This window comes from Castanea sativa, chromosome 3 (assembly GCF_040712315.1).
Source record: "Castanea sativa cultivar Marrone di Chiusa Pesio chromosome 3, ASM4071231v1".
NCBI classification, from domain to species: domain Eukaryota; kingdom Viridiplantae; phylum Streptophyta; class Magnoliopsida; order Fagales; family Fagaceae; genus Castanea; species Castanea sativa.
This window is the reverse complement of record NC_134015.1, coordinates 1,526,868-1,542,271: the sequence shown is the minus strand read 5'-3', so window position 1 is coordinate 1,542,271 and position 15,404 is coordinate 1,526,868. Positions and strand designations below refer to the sequence as shown.

The window sequence follows — 15,404 nt, the reverse complement described above, 5'->3', positions numbered from 1 at the left end:
ATTATTAATCTCGTGATTGAACCAATGACCTAAAACCAGTAAATCAATAACTATTGATAAAAGCACATATGCCTTAGGATGCAACATTTCCAATGTTGAAGATTTGACTCTTTCTATGAGAACTAAGCAAAAGTAATATATATATATATATATATATATATATATATATATATATATATATATATATATATATATATTACGTCAAGGAATTTTCTCTCCTAGGCTAAAATAACTATTTGTCAACATAAAAATTAAATAATAATATAATCGTACTACATGGCGTGTCATTTAATTAAATAATTAAATAATAATATTGTTAGTCTCAACATGAGTAAACAAATATTACTTGCTTGACAAGATCCTTTTTATTCATTTTGCAACACTTAGTAGGTAAGGAAAATAGTATAATATTGGTCCAACTTCTCTCTAGTTTCCATCAAAAAAATAAAATAAAATAACTTCTCTCTAGTCATCTAGATTTTAGTGCCAATAACAATTTTGCAATGTTAATTCATGGGGGAAAATATATATATAATATGGCTAGTGATTGACACACAACTAAAGTTGTGATTAAGTCATATTTTCAAGTTTGAAATCTAGACTTCAAGTTCATATTTTTAGTTGTTGCATGTAGCGTCTGCACACGTACACACCGTGTGCAACAAGAATTACCCATAATAAATAGTCGTCATTTCACCAAAAAAGAAAACTATAAAGTATTGAGCAAAAGCAATAAGGTCAAGAATTGATTTATTTTATATACGAAGGTAAATATATAAAACATGCTAAAGTCACTTTTTCAAATTCAAAATCATGACTTCAAATCACGATTTTAGTTGTTGCATGTAATACGTGCATGTACAATTTTAGTTGTTACATGTAACTAGTCAACCCTGCGCATTGCGCGTAATAATATTATTAGAGTAGACTCATTAATTTTTTTTCTATTTAGACTAATTTAATAAATATTAATATAATTCATAATCATATTTTCATTTATTATAGAGATAATCACAAATGTAATATATATGATTTCTATCGTATCAAAACAAAAACAATACAATTTTTTAGGGTAGCAATTTTTGTTCGTGTGTTGGATTCGTGTTGTGTCAACTCGTGAGGATCTGACTATATGAGTCAACACTAACCCAACATATTAAATGAGTCAAGATTCCTCAACCTAACACAACCCATTTATTAAATGGGTCAGTTGTGTTGACATGTTTATCAAATTTTATCAAATGAAAAAATATATATTATGAAAAAAATATTTTTTTTTAATATAAAATTCAAAACTAACGAATAAATGTATCACAAATAATCATTCAACACTAAAGCATATCTCAACATCACAAATAATCAATCACAATATAGCAAAGAAAATAAACCACAACAACTAATAATTTTATATACCAAGAGTTTGAAGGGTATATTGGTAAAATGTCATTTAATCAAACAGGTCAAATAGGCTTCATATGTTGAACACTAACTCAACTCATTCATTAAATGAGTCAATCGTGTCAACCCGAATATGATACGAACCTATTAAATCTCAATCCATAATTTACTAATTTCATGTCGTGCCGGGTTTGCGGGTTGCATCCAATTTTGCCACCCTTACAATTTTTCTCAAGAATTCAAAAGGTAAGTTAGTGAAAATATTAATTTTTTAATAAAAGTTATTTATAATATTTTGTGTATCATTAAAAAGTATATAAAATTTAGAAAATATTCTTTTAGTTTTAAATTAACAAACTTGCTCTAACCCAATTTTTTCTACCATTCTATTAAAAACACAGAAAAACATATCTAAAATTTAATAAAACTTAACAAAACTAAAATTCAAAATAAAAAAAAGGGGAAATAAGAGATTGTAACTCTTTTTCCTTAAAAAAAACCAAGAGTACAATTCCAAAGGGGAGAACAGTAGAGAATTTTAAAAAAAAGAAGAAGTATTGTGTTAATGATGTTAATCTAATGTAATATCCAATCCAACATGTGAAAACTCAATAGATAAATAATAATTTTAAACACAAAATTAAATTTGCTTTCTTTAAAATCTCATAGAATGCACTAGTATGATAAGGAAGATGAAGAACAATATAAAATATTCGTAAATGCTTAAAAAAATTACTCAAGCATCTAAGAAAATCATATAATAAAGACATGATAATTTGCTACTAATTTGTTAAACAAAATATTTACAAACAGTAAAAGGAAACTGCACAAATACCATTATCTTCAACTGCACTGATTGTTCTACATCAACTTGTCTAGACTATCTTATTGTTTTCCAAATAAAGTAAAACCAGACAACAACACAAAATATGACATATTATAATATGAATTTTCCCCAAATCATATCAACAACAAACATCATTCATTAACAATATTTAGTGTTGCAAATAAAAAGATAAAACATTATTTTAAAAAAAAACTTGCATCAAGAAACACATATGAATTAGTCAATAATATGCCAATAAGAGTTACAAAGTACAAACCTCTAGTGGAAGATCCTCCTATGGTTAGTTATCAGGTTGTAACTTTTCTACCATCAAAGATTAAACAAGACATGTAAATGCCTTTTTATAGAAAAATTTTAAAACAATATTTTTTATTACTCATTGATTTCATTTTTCAATTATAAAAGACCAAAAGTAGAGTTTTAAAAAACACAAAAATTCATTAATCTAAGGTAGAGATGCAAGAAGAATAAAATAAAAACCTTCAAAAAATGAAAAAAAAAAATTTGAGAGAGAGAGAGATAACCTTTTTTGTATGGGAAAAATATGCTAGAATGGGAGAGAGTGGAAAATTTATATTAAAATGATGAGAATATGAAAATCCAAAATAAATGAAGATAAATGGGCAAAATAATATTTAAAGTTAAAATCACACAAGAGGAATATATATAGAAAACACTTTTGTATTGATTTTCAATTGATTTACTATTTATTTATAACATCAAAATTAAAGTAGATGAATATGTAAAGTTAAAATCGCCTAAAATGAATTTGTAAAACCAATATATTTATATATTTAATATTGTAAAAAAATAAATATGAAAAGGATGAGTGATGTGGCCAATGATATGGCAGATAAGGTAGCTCAATAAGAGCACAGCAACAGTAAATGTTATACTTCATCTTTTAGGAATATACTAATTAGGGGTGGCAATTTGTGTTCACAGGTCGGGTTCATGTCATGTCAAGCCATGAGTATTTGGCTAAATGGGTTGACCCAAACCCGACCTTTTTAGTAAACGTGTCAGGAATCCTCATCTCGAACACAACCTCGTTTATTAAACAGTCAACCCGACCTGATATGTTTAACTTGTTTAATTGACAAGTCATGTAAAAGTCAATACAAATAACTCGTTTAATAATCTATTTGATTAATAAGTCATACCCAACCTATATAATTTTTATCAAATTCTATATATCTAAAATTAAAATGTAATTACAACCATAAATATAGTAATAAACATATAAAAACAACCATAAATTAAGCAATAATATATATAAATAAATAAAAAATAAAAACCTAATAACTTAATAAACTAAAAAACTAATAACTTAATAAGCTAAACAGGTCAAGCAGGTTCACATGTTGAACACGAACCCGACCTATTTATTAAACGAGTTAGCCGTGTCAACCCAAATATGACCCAAACCCGTTTAGCCACAACCCATGACTTATTTATAAACAGGTTAGTCGTATCAAGTTCGCGAATTGTGTCAGATTTTGCCACCCCTAAATTACTAATATTATTCTCGTGCAATACACAGCTTAATTAAAATTATATATAAATGAATTGAAACTATACTAATAATTTGTGAGTCATTTTAAAATATATAAATAAAATTTTACTTAAAGTAAATTAACTGTCTCAAGGAGTCACATAACAAAACAAAATTAAAAGAAAGATATTTTAGTACCTTTCTTGAATAACTTCATTATCATCTCCACATATTTTAATTAGTAAAAATAAATATTTTGAAATTTTAGTAAAAATGATTAAGTCCATATATTAATAATAATAAAATAACAACAACAACAACAATAATAATAGTTTCACCAAAACTATTTATATCACCCTATTCTTAATTAATATTTTCCTTTTTTTTTCTAAAGGAGGCGTGTCACCATTTTGGGCATCCATTACTTTATGGATCTAACTTTTATAAATATATATATATATATATATATACACACACACATAGAGAGAGAGAGAGAGAGAGAGTGAGAGAGAGATGGTCTCTTTCTTTTAATTAATATATATAATTAGATGTTTTTCCACAAAAAAAACACACATAATTAGATAATTATAAAATGATTTTTTTAAAATAAAAAATAAAAAATAATAATTTCTGTGTGTTTCAAATGTAAGTGATTTTTAAAAAAAGATCATAATTATTTCAATTTTATAATTACATTGTTCATTATCAAATGGTAAAATGTGGAAAGTAAATAGCAATATATATATATATATATATATATATATATATAGATATATATATATTAGTAAATAACGTATACATGCACCATCACTTTTAAAAGTATTAAATAAAAAATATTGTAACATACCTTTAATTTAGGATTAAATATATTGCCGCATATTATGCCACAATCATTCTAAATAGATAGAAGATTATGCCACTTATCATCGTTGTGTGTATCTACTTACTATGGGATCCGACTTTTATATTATACTAGCAACGGGCCCGTGTGATGCGCAAATAATACCGTTAGCTACTATGTGAGAAGATTATATAGAATATTCAAAATATTTTATAGTAATAACATGACGTAGTGTTGTGAAAATATGAAGAGGTTTTTGTTTAATTAATAATGTAATACAAAATTAATGAGATGAAGAATTTAGAATATAGAGTAAATGTCATATTAATTAGATGTTAGTTATTATGTGGTGTAACTAATAGGTTGATTCTTTGTTTAATCATATTTTTTGTTTCTGTGATGCATTGGAGTTAGTATAAATTTTTTGTAATATCATATTAATGTTTAGTTGGCTTATGAAAATATCATAGAAGATTTATGATATGTCACTTTTATGTTATTGAAGTATGATAGTGGTGTCCAAGAACGAGCTACAGGTTTGGATTGAACCCATCCCTGAAGATATAGCTCCCCTTGTTACACAAGATTATATGTAATCTTTTCTAGTTTCTTATCATGGCCTCCGGGTGTGAATTCTCAAAAAAGAAAAAGAAAAAGAGGTATGATAGTGGTAGGTTAAACACTAAGTGAAAAAAATAATGTCCTAATAATAGAATTTTATTATAGTCCAAAATACGTAAAGAAGTGAAGTGGAAAGTTAAACAAACAATTACTCTAACAAATCACCACATAGTAGAACTGCATAATATCCCATATGAGATTTTTGCTTTCTTTTATAAATTGCTTTTATAAAAAAAACACATATAAAATACTTTTATATATATATATATATATATATATATATATATATATATATATAATTAGTGCATAGTTATAGATAATTAATGTGTATTTATTTCATTAACATATTTGATGAACTAAAAATTTGACATAAATGTACCACCGCACACCCTTGGTGCAATGGTTATTCCATAAGTATAAGTGCTTGTGGAGTGTGGGAGGCAAGAGTCGGGGTTCAAGTCTCCAGGAAGGAGCTTCACACATATATACACTTAAATTATGCTAGAGTAGAAATTCTATCTTGTATCAAAAAAAAAAAAATTGACATCAATGCAAACTTTGATGAAATGGAAACCTAAATGAGAGAGTCTCAAGGAATGTGCTAATTGGTAAAACTTCATGCTTTCACACATTAAATCTCTGCTTTATATATATATATATATATATATATATATTGCACTTACACATTGTGTGCAATAGAAATTGCCTATATAAAATAGTTATCATTTCTTGGCAGCCACCACCCTCCGGTTTGTACAAAATCAATTATGATGGTGCCACTTTCGATTCTGAGAATATATCGGGCTTTGGGGTTGTAGTCCATGACTCCCTGAGCTATCCCATAGCTGCAAGCCCGCAATTTCCCAGCAGCTCCCACGCAAATACCTGGCAGCAAAAATAGAGACCATGGCAACAACAAGAGCGATCGAATTTGCTTTGGAGATTGGCATAACAAATGCAGTGATGGAAGGGGACTATTTGCTCGTTACTCAAGCCTTGGTAGCTCATACAAACTCTCTGGCTGATGCAAAGTTTTTATCTAATAATTTTAACGAATTATACTACTCTCATGTGATGAGAGAGTAATAAGGTTACACATAGCCTTGCTAGGCATGCAAAACATATTGTGGACTTTGTTGTGTGGATGGAGATTGTTCCTCCACCCTCTTTTTCTGTTTTCCAGGCTGATTTAGCCTTAATACATTAATGCTATAGTCTCTGAGGCTTCTTTCTCAACAAAAAAAAAAAAGTATATATGACATGTTAACATAATGGCTGCCAATTATTAAAAATTAAAAAAATTAAAATAAAATAAAATATAAAAAAACATAATGGCTGCCAATTATTTGTTTTGCATCCATCATCATTAATATGACATTTGTGTCACCAGCAAATCATCAATCCTTGGGCTTTACGGATCTCGTTTGGTTAAAAAAAAGAACCATAATAATAAAATCCATCATAAGGTTTTGTTGCGAGTGAAATCTCATATTGAAAAAGAATAACAAAGGATAATGTTAATATAACATAATTGAATGTTTGGGCCCAAACTCATAGGTCTAAGTTTTTTGGGTTAAGTAGTATACTTATATGTTATATCCGTTCAATTGGAGGCTCTTTAAGGTATTATCTATTGGGGATTTCATCAAATCAAGCAGTATTAATGAAAGAACAAATGAAGACATCAAGTAAATAGAAATTAGTGATTGACTGGGAAGCACAATTGAATAGTATCCTTAGACAATGTTTGTCCCCATACACAAGCTGCTAAAGGGTTTCTACAAACTTGTCCCCAAGATACAACCAAGTTTATTAGGTTCTACAAATAGTAATTTTGGAGAATACCTACAGAATTTCTTGTGTTTCTTTGTAGCTTACTATTTTCTAATTTTCAAGTGAACATAAATCTCTATTTATTCCTATAAAGTTATAACCCTTCAAAAGGTACGTATAGAGAATTAAAATGTTTCATAAAACCATTCACAAAGCTTGAAACCTTTTCAAACGTTCAGAATAGTTATCAAAAAATTCTGTAAAAATTAGTTTTTCACGAGTCTCGATCGATCGAGAGAAATCGAGCATCAATCGAAGGCTCTTTTCAATCGATCAAACAAGAATTGAGCATCAATCGAGTAAGGCAAAAATCTTCAAATCAATTTTCTTGATCAATTCGATCGATCAAGCAAAAGTTTCGACCGATCGAACATCCTAAAACTTGAATTTCACAAAGAAATTCTAGATCTCAAAATACCATTTTATTCATTTTACAAATAAATACTCTTCAACCTTATATCATTATTACAACTTATCCTTGTATATATCTATATATACAACATTATCTCCCTAAATTCAGATCATAATATAATCATCACTCAACCTCCAAGAGCAACTACTCAATTTGAAGGGAAATTATCTCCCCAAATTCATATTAGAACACCCTTAACTAAGGCATATCTAATATAATCATCACTTAACCTTCAATTAGGGCTCTCTAGGTGGTTACAATTTTATAATAACTTTCAAAATATATGGTGCACACCTTAGTAAGTAAAGTCAAGAAAAATATGTTGTGTTTCATGACGGACAAAATGGTGATATACCCCTTTCGGCGAAAAGTTTCAGCAAAATGCCCTCTTTCTGAAACTATATAAGAATATGCCCATGTTTTGAAACTTAATTTTATCAAAATTGAGTTTTAGTGTGGAACTCGAGTTTCACAATTTTTTTTTTTTAGTTTAATTTGGCTATAACTCGATTTTTAGAAAATTGAGTTTCAAAACAAGAGCATATCCTGAATAGTTTCAGAATTTGGGTATTTTGTTGGAACTTTTCGCCGAAACGGTGAGAGCCCCATTTTGGCCGGGTCATCACCAAAAGTTCCCACCCAGCGAAATCGTCCCCCACATCAAAATATGAAACACAATTGTCTCAAGCCATGCATCTACATGTGGAAGAAACCAAGAATTACCAAAAACCTTTTTTAGTGAAATTATTAAAAAATTAATCTGATTCAATATATTAAGAACACTTAATCATAGAAATCCTTGTTAAAAATTCCTTTTTGCAGTGATGGGACTTTCTTTCTCTCTTTTTTCCCTATTCTTCCAAGAAAGTTGTTTGTTAGTCATATATTGAATTAATATGTGACTAACAAATGCATGTCAATTTATTGTGTTAAATTTACTCCTAATATGTAATTTATGTATCTCTAATAACAATTTAGGGGTTCAAATCTCACCTCCTAGGTTGTAACTAGGGAAATTTCAAGATGTTTCTTTTTTCTCAACAAATTCAAAATATTAGTTTACAAAAGCTTTTCTAAAATATTAAATTATTTTCAAGATTTATTGTTTTCTTTAATTTTTTTTCAATCCTCCTATACCTACTAGGCTTGACTGGTAGGTATGTTTCACATGAAATTGTAGGAATGTTAAAAGATTATTAACTTTAAGATTTGCACTGGTTTGGTGCATGGTAATACAGCCTCCTAAAAGCCTTTTGAGTCATAATATGTCTTTTATATGTTTGCATGTAGTGGCGTAGTGCACGAAAACTTAAACAACATGAGTTTTAATGGCACACACCAAATTTTGAATTCCCAATTACTGATCAATCAAACATTAGTCAAAGAGCTTGTTAAAAAGTCTTCTATCAATCGAGCGAGTAGTTGCCAAATAGCTGTTGAAAACACATGATCGATCAGTCAAAACATCGATGGAAGGGCAGTTAAAATCCTATATAATGTCTTCTTTTGAGCTGCATCATAGGCATTTTTTAACTTGGATTTTGATTTTTGACACTCATGCAAAGTCATGGAATTTGTCAGCTCTAAAACCTATTAGAATTATTTATCTTTATTATTTTCTTAAGAAAAAAAAAAGGCTCAAACTTCATATGGAGTAGCCTTCTCAATAGCACTACTTATAAATCACTTCCATAACTAAAAAAAACCAATCAATTGATAATTTGTTTTGGTATACATACAAAGAAAACATTTTGTTGCAGTTGCATGACTTTTAAGGGTCAAGTTAGACCCAATCCACTTTTCAGGTTACAACACTTACCTTCTTTCTTTATTTCTTTCTTTTTTTCTAAAAGTCTTACTTCTTTGGAATCATTAAGGAAATTTTTAAATAATTCCATTTAGGTCTGTCTTAGGGAGTTAATACTTTCAGATGTAATATTAATATATATTTGATACTGATTGATCTGTAATATAACTTAGTATATAAATTATAAATTAAACTATTGTTAGAGTATGCGCTCTGCACATGGAAACTTTTTAGTGATCATATATCTTAGTAGAAACCATGGTTGGCAGGCATGCAAGGGTTCCTTTCATTTTTTTTTTTTTTAATTTTTCTTGTTCTTGTGTGCCATCTACATGATTACAACAGAACTAAACAGGGCCTACCTTACCCTGTTACCCACTATGCATACCAGTCCTCAACCATGTTATGAGTTGGACAAAATCATTAATAAGTTAAATGTATGAAGCATCAGTGTCATAGTGTACTCATGAATGGGGAAAAGTCCAGGCATCAAATTCATGCCAGAGTATGGGCCACAAGGATGAGGTAATTTTATATTTTTGGGAGCTTCTCCTGGCAGCAACAACACCCTTGAACTCTTATCCAAAAAAAAAAAAAATCATCCTTGAACCAATCATAAAAGCAGTGCTTTTTGTTTTTGGTGGTAAAGCAGTTTGTATTTTCTTTTTAAACAGAAGGAACAGCATATTCCTCAAACAACTTTAAGATCTACCCAACTCTGTACACAACCCCATTGTTGTGGGATCTTCACACCACTTTCATACACAAACAATAATCTCTCCATCTACAAGAAACCAGAGTAAAAATGAAAAAATAAAAATTGAAGGACCACCTTTTTACTACCCCCACCAACCCCCTTTCTCTCCAATGCCCAGGTAGGCAAACCCAAGAATTCAATGAGTTGGAAAAATTGTAAGAATTACCCTCACTTCATATAATCCCTTTCGATCCCTTAAAATGATCACTTGTTTGATTATGTGCGCTGGTACCCTCTGCTGTTTGATCTTGAATCTGGATTATCACTCCGATCAGTGTCAGAAAATTCCTTTTGGGACTCGATCTCCATGCTACCCGCCTGATTTCTTCGGTGCCTTCGATCCTGAAAAGTGGAGGGACAACACTTTTAATTTAAAACTTGGTCAGGGACCATCTGTCTGATATAAAGTTTCCCCTTAACAAAGGGGGCCATGATAAACCATCAAGGAAAATCAGCATTGATCATATGAGCAGAGGAAAGTAAAATTATTTAAAGCAGCAGGGAACAAAATGTGAGATGAATAGAAAAGTGGTTGGTGTAGGTAGCTTGGCGACTTGAAATGTCAAAAAGAAGAGTGGCTGTCAACCATAGATTTATAGAGCGAAATTACATTTCCAAGGCCTTAAATTCAGACATATATAATTGATAACAATAATTGAAAAGAATTTGATGACTTCGATTCAACATAAAAAAGGGGGAAATTTTTAATAAATGGGAGGGGACAGAAATAGGGAGGAGTAATAAAAATAAAAAAAGAAGCAGCTTACTAGAAAGACAGAACTAGTCTGTTTGATCATGCAAAAAGAAAAGACTCAAACACTGGAAAATGTGTGCAGATTTCAACATAGGACTGCACCAGCAATCAAATCTGATATTACTAAAGTTACAAAAAGATATAAATATATCATTCATGCTATTGAGAAATTTCAGAAACTAACCTCTCTTGGTATGGGATACTCTTCAGATTCAAGCATGCGGACAACCTGGCTCATCTTAGGTCTTTTCTCAGAATCTGGATCAACACACCTCAAAGCAGTCAAAAGAGCACGTTTAAGGGCTCTTGTTGATGGCCTGGCTTCAATATTTGGGTCTACCACTTCTTCTGATCGCCTGCTTCCAACCATCATTTTCAGCCAATCAACCAGATTTACCTGCAAGTATTGCAACTCACGTCATATAGAGCGTCAAAATCTCATTGGACCAAATAAAAATTACAAGTAAGACAAATGTTTTTAAGCCCAAAGTAGACTGTTAACCTGTCCTAATTCAATTGACCTACTGACCCTTTGAACATTTGCTGAACCAGTTCAGGCCTTACGTTACCAACCCATTTCGTTTTCAAAACAAAATAGCATGAAGATGTAGAAAATGTTGACTCAGAGGATTGAATATCAACATTTGAGCAGAAGATTTTACATGCAAACAACTTTGTTTTTTTTAAGGACTAATGTTAGACATCAAGAACTTTTAAGTACACATCGCTCTTATAAAAGAAAAGCAGAAATCTAATAAATCCTTCCTTTAAAAGGCCAAAGAGATGCTTAGCAAAACTCTGTTCCATATTATCATACATAGAAGCTTTCTAATTGTCTTGAAGATAGGATCAAGGATGAAGACAATGATAAAACATCAAAAGATAGGCTGTTATGGTTTGTTGGAAGAAATGGGAGGAATTTTAAGGTTTATGACAAAGCATGTCACAGGCTTGATACAGTGTCATTAGCCTACGAGCCTGCATAGAATTTTAAGTGTCGCAAATAGGAAAGGTACTAAAGAGAGTCTTAAAAGCATAAAGTTGTATTACATGCAGACTCTTTTAATGGGATCCCCTTTCCATTTAAAATAATGGAAACTTTTGTATAGAAAGACAGTAATGGGGGAGGCATTGAGGTGCTTCCCATGGCTATAACAGCCTATTAACAGGCAATTCAAAATAATAGAAAGGGAGCAACACATTCACACCAGCAGTTGGAGGCCATGGTAGTTCCTGCAGTAGTTACAAGACAGGTGGGGGTCTTGCCAAGGCTGCATATGATAGAAACCATTTCCAGTATAACAACAATTGACTCCAATTGTGCAGGATTTATAATTGAACGCCAATGTGACTCTAAAAGGTTATCAAGTATAGAGATTATCCTCTTTGATAGAAACTCTAGTACACAGGTAGAAGAAAGTGTCTTGCTTTTTAACATTTAACATTTGAAAAATAAGAACTACAAGGAGTCATTCCACAGGCTGTGACTTTACTCTATAGGTCAACAAAATATAAGAATTAACCTTAGTTTTCCATGTCTACCAGCCCAGAAACAACAAGAACAACAACAAAAAACCAAAAAACAAAACAAAAACAGAATAAAAACAAAAAAAAACAAAACCAAAATGCAACATGGAGTTAAAACCAACTATAAGGAGACAGGTAAAAGAAGGCCTTAGGTTGCCCTGAGAACAAGTTGCATTCATGATATATAAAGAGAGATCCAAATCATGAAATCTCAACTTATAATTTATCACTATCCACAAATCAGTGACTAGTACTAAAAAGAAACATGAATCAAGCTCCTGTATGATTCCTGTATAAAACAATTCAGTCTTTTGAGCAGTTAAAACTTAAAAGACATATATACTAGTGAAAAATATTTCATTCCATACCTCATGGGTAGGACGACCATAGTCCACGGGATCTCTTCCAGTAATTGCTTCTAAGAGCAGAACCCGAAACTGTAAACATCACTCTTTTCATTCAAAAGGCCAGTATTTGCATATTCAGGAGCAACATATCTGCACAGTTTTTAGAGAAGCAGAGAAGGTGAGGAAACGAATACAAAAATGATTACTCCGACACGAACAGTCTAGAATTAAATTGAAAGATTCTTAATGAAATGGAAACAAGATTTTATGGACTTAAAGAATTATTTACCCAAAAGTTCCCATAACTCGAGTTGTGACATGACTTTTTCCAGCACCCAGCAACTTGGCCAGACCAAAATCAGATACCTTGGCATTGAATTCATCATCAATCAATATGTTGCTTGACTTGATATCTCGATGCACCACTTTTGGCTCAATGGCCTCATGCAAGTAGGCAAGACTGCAACAAGCACACCACATTAAATGGGAACTAGAATGCCTAAAAAGGATGTGAATGAATTGACTTACGCTTTAGCTGTGCCAAGAAGAACCTTCACTCGGGCCTCCCAAGTAAGATATCCATGTTGACGCATTGCTCCATGAAGCCACTGCTCTAAGTTTCCATTGTTGACATACTCATAAACCAACATCCTGAAATTTTACCAGTATGGATATATTAAATCCTTTGTTGAAGCTATCTCTCACATATCAAACCTACAAAAGATTTTTTTCTTTGCCTAATATCTAGTAACTAGTAGTTGAATATCTTACTTTTGTGGTAACTGATTTGGATTGCTGATAAAAATATTTAGGAAAAACTGAAACACAATGTAAAAGAAAACAGTACCTGTGAGTCCCTTCAATGCAGTACCCCAAAAGACGAACCAAATTCTTATGACGCACATGACCAATAGCTTCTACTTCCACTCTAAATTCTTTCTCTGCTTGGCCCCTGGAGTAAAGAAGTTTAAAGAGTTCAACTTTAGCCAAAGTCACATTAACAAGAAAAGAAATTCATAAATAAATCCAGGAAATCGATAATCATATTTAAACTCACAGATTGTTAAGGATCTTTTTAACTGCTACTGGAGTCCCATTAATCAACTGCCCTCGGTAAACAACTCCGTAACCCCCTCACCAAGAACGTTATCCTTAGCAAATCGGTTTGTAGCAAGATCAAGATCCCTTAACGTAAACCAGTGGCCCCAACCTAAGTGAGAGAACTCAGGCAAGCCAGATAGAGGGGAAGGAGCGGTTATAGGATACGATGAGGAAGGCTTATACACAGTAACCTTTGCCAGAATCGTCACCAGATTGAGACCCACCACCATCTTTCTCTAAATGATGAAATGAACCTGACTGGCTGCTATTGTCTCCATTCTTCACCTTCCCCATACCCAGATGGACTAAAACCTTATCTGATTCTTTCTCACTGGATTTATCATGAATTGTGAGAAGAATACCATCACGAGGAGCAAATTCTTCTGCTGATACTTGCTCCACTCGCACTTCCTTAATTTCCTTTGAAACAGTTGGGATTTGAGTAAGAGGAATCTTGTCCCTAGCTCTCCTCGATTTCTTCCTTGAAGTAAGACACATTGACAGCACAGAGAGGATAATTACGATAAATAACCCGACTGCAATCCCAATTACTTCCCAGACCTTAAGATCAAAAATGGCAGTTTTCTTTGATAATTCAGCATTAAGATCCGTGGTCATCTTTACAGATGTTCCAATGCCTACAGAATTTAACAAAAAGAGATATGACAAATGCGAAATTCATCAATGCAGAATCTCATTTTCAGATTGACTCTCTTCCACCATTTACATAACCAAATTAAAAGTTAAGACCTTGAAGTCCTTTGATATTCTTAGGCAATCATCTACAAGGTGATAAAGGCTATTAATCTTACCATGTCTTTGTTAGTATTTCAAGATATTTTTACTAATCCACACAAAACTAGTAATAAACAGAAGAGAACATGTTACAACCACAGAAAAAAACAAGAATCCGAAGGATCATGAAGAACAAACATCAAAATAACAACCTGAATTGATGCATTTCAATCAACAAATTCTTAGATCATAGTCTACAATGCAAACAGAAGATATAACAATGATTAGACCACTTCTAACATCACACAATTAGACAACTTCAAGCATATAAACAGAAACTTTTTTCCAACTTTTACAGCCACAAACAGCAACAATCACAAAATAGAATGAGTAGCAGAGCATTTCAAGTTCTTACCTTCCTATGATGGAAGGGAAGTAAACACCAAATGCCAGCTTCAAAAAAGTTCAGATCTTTGAAACCCCTTCACCATATTTTTGTAACCCAACAAATCTCAGATCTCTGACCGAGCAAACCCCAATCAAGTAGAACCCATATAGTAAAAACCCAGATCAACCCAATTACCAAAAAAACCAGTTATATAGCCCAATTGAGTTTATTTCCTATCTGGGTTTTTTTCTTTGTGGAAGCAAAAATGTGAATTTAAGCTGAAATGGAGCTTTCTGACACCAGCAGCACAGAGAAGCTTTCTTTTATAATATTAAACACAATTAGAAGAGTGACAAAGAAAATGTCCTCTGCTCTGCTGCTTGTTGTTGCAGAGAGTAGAGTAAAAGGACATGAAGAAAATTCAGAAAAAAAAAGTGGATTGGGGGATAATAAGAATAAGAAGAAGAAGAAGGGGGTGGTGTTATCAGTGGTAGGTGATGGAGTTTAGATGCCCTTCCAACACATATACATACAGTAAAAG

The 15,404-nt window shown here is 31.5% G+C and overlaps 1 pseudogene; it reads right to left on the bottom strand.

The window, feature by feature from the left end:
* Nucleotides 1-9,882: 9,882 nt before the first annotated feature.
* LOC142629483 (putative receptor-like protein kinase At5g18500) lies at nucleotides 9,883-15,030 on the bottom strand (annotated as a pseudogene).
* Between the last annotated feature and the right edge of the window lie 374 nt (nucleotides 15,031-15,404).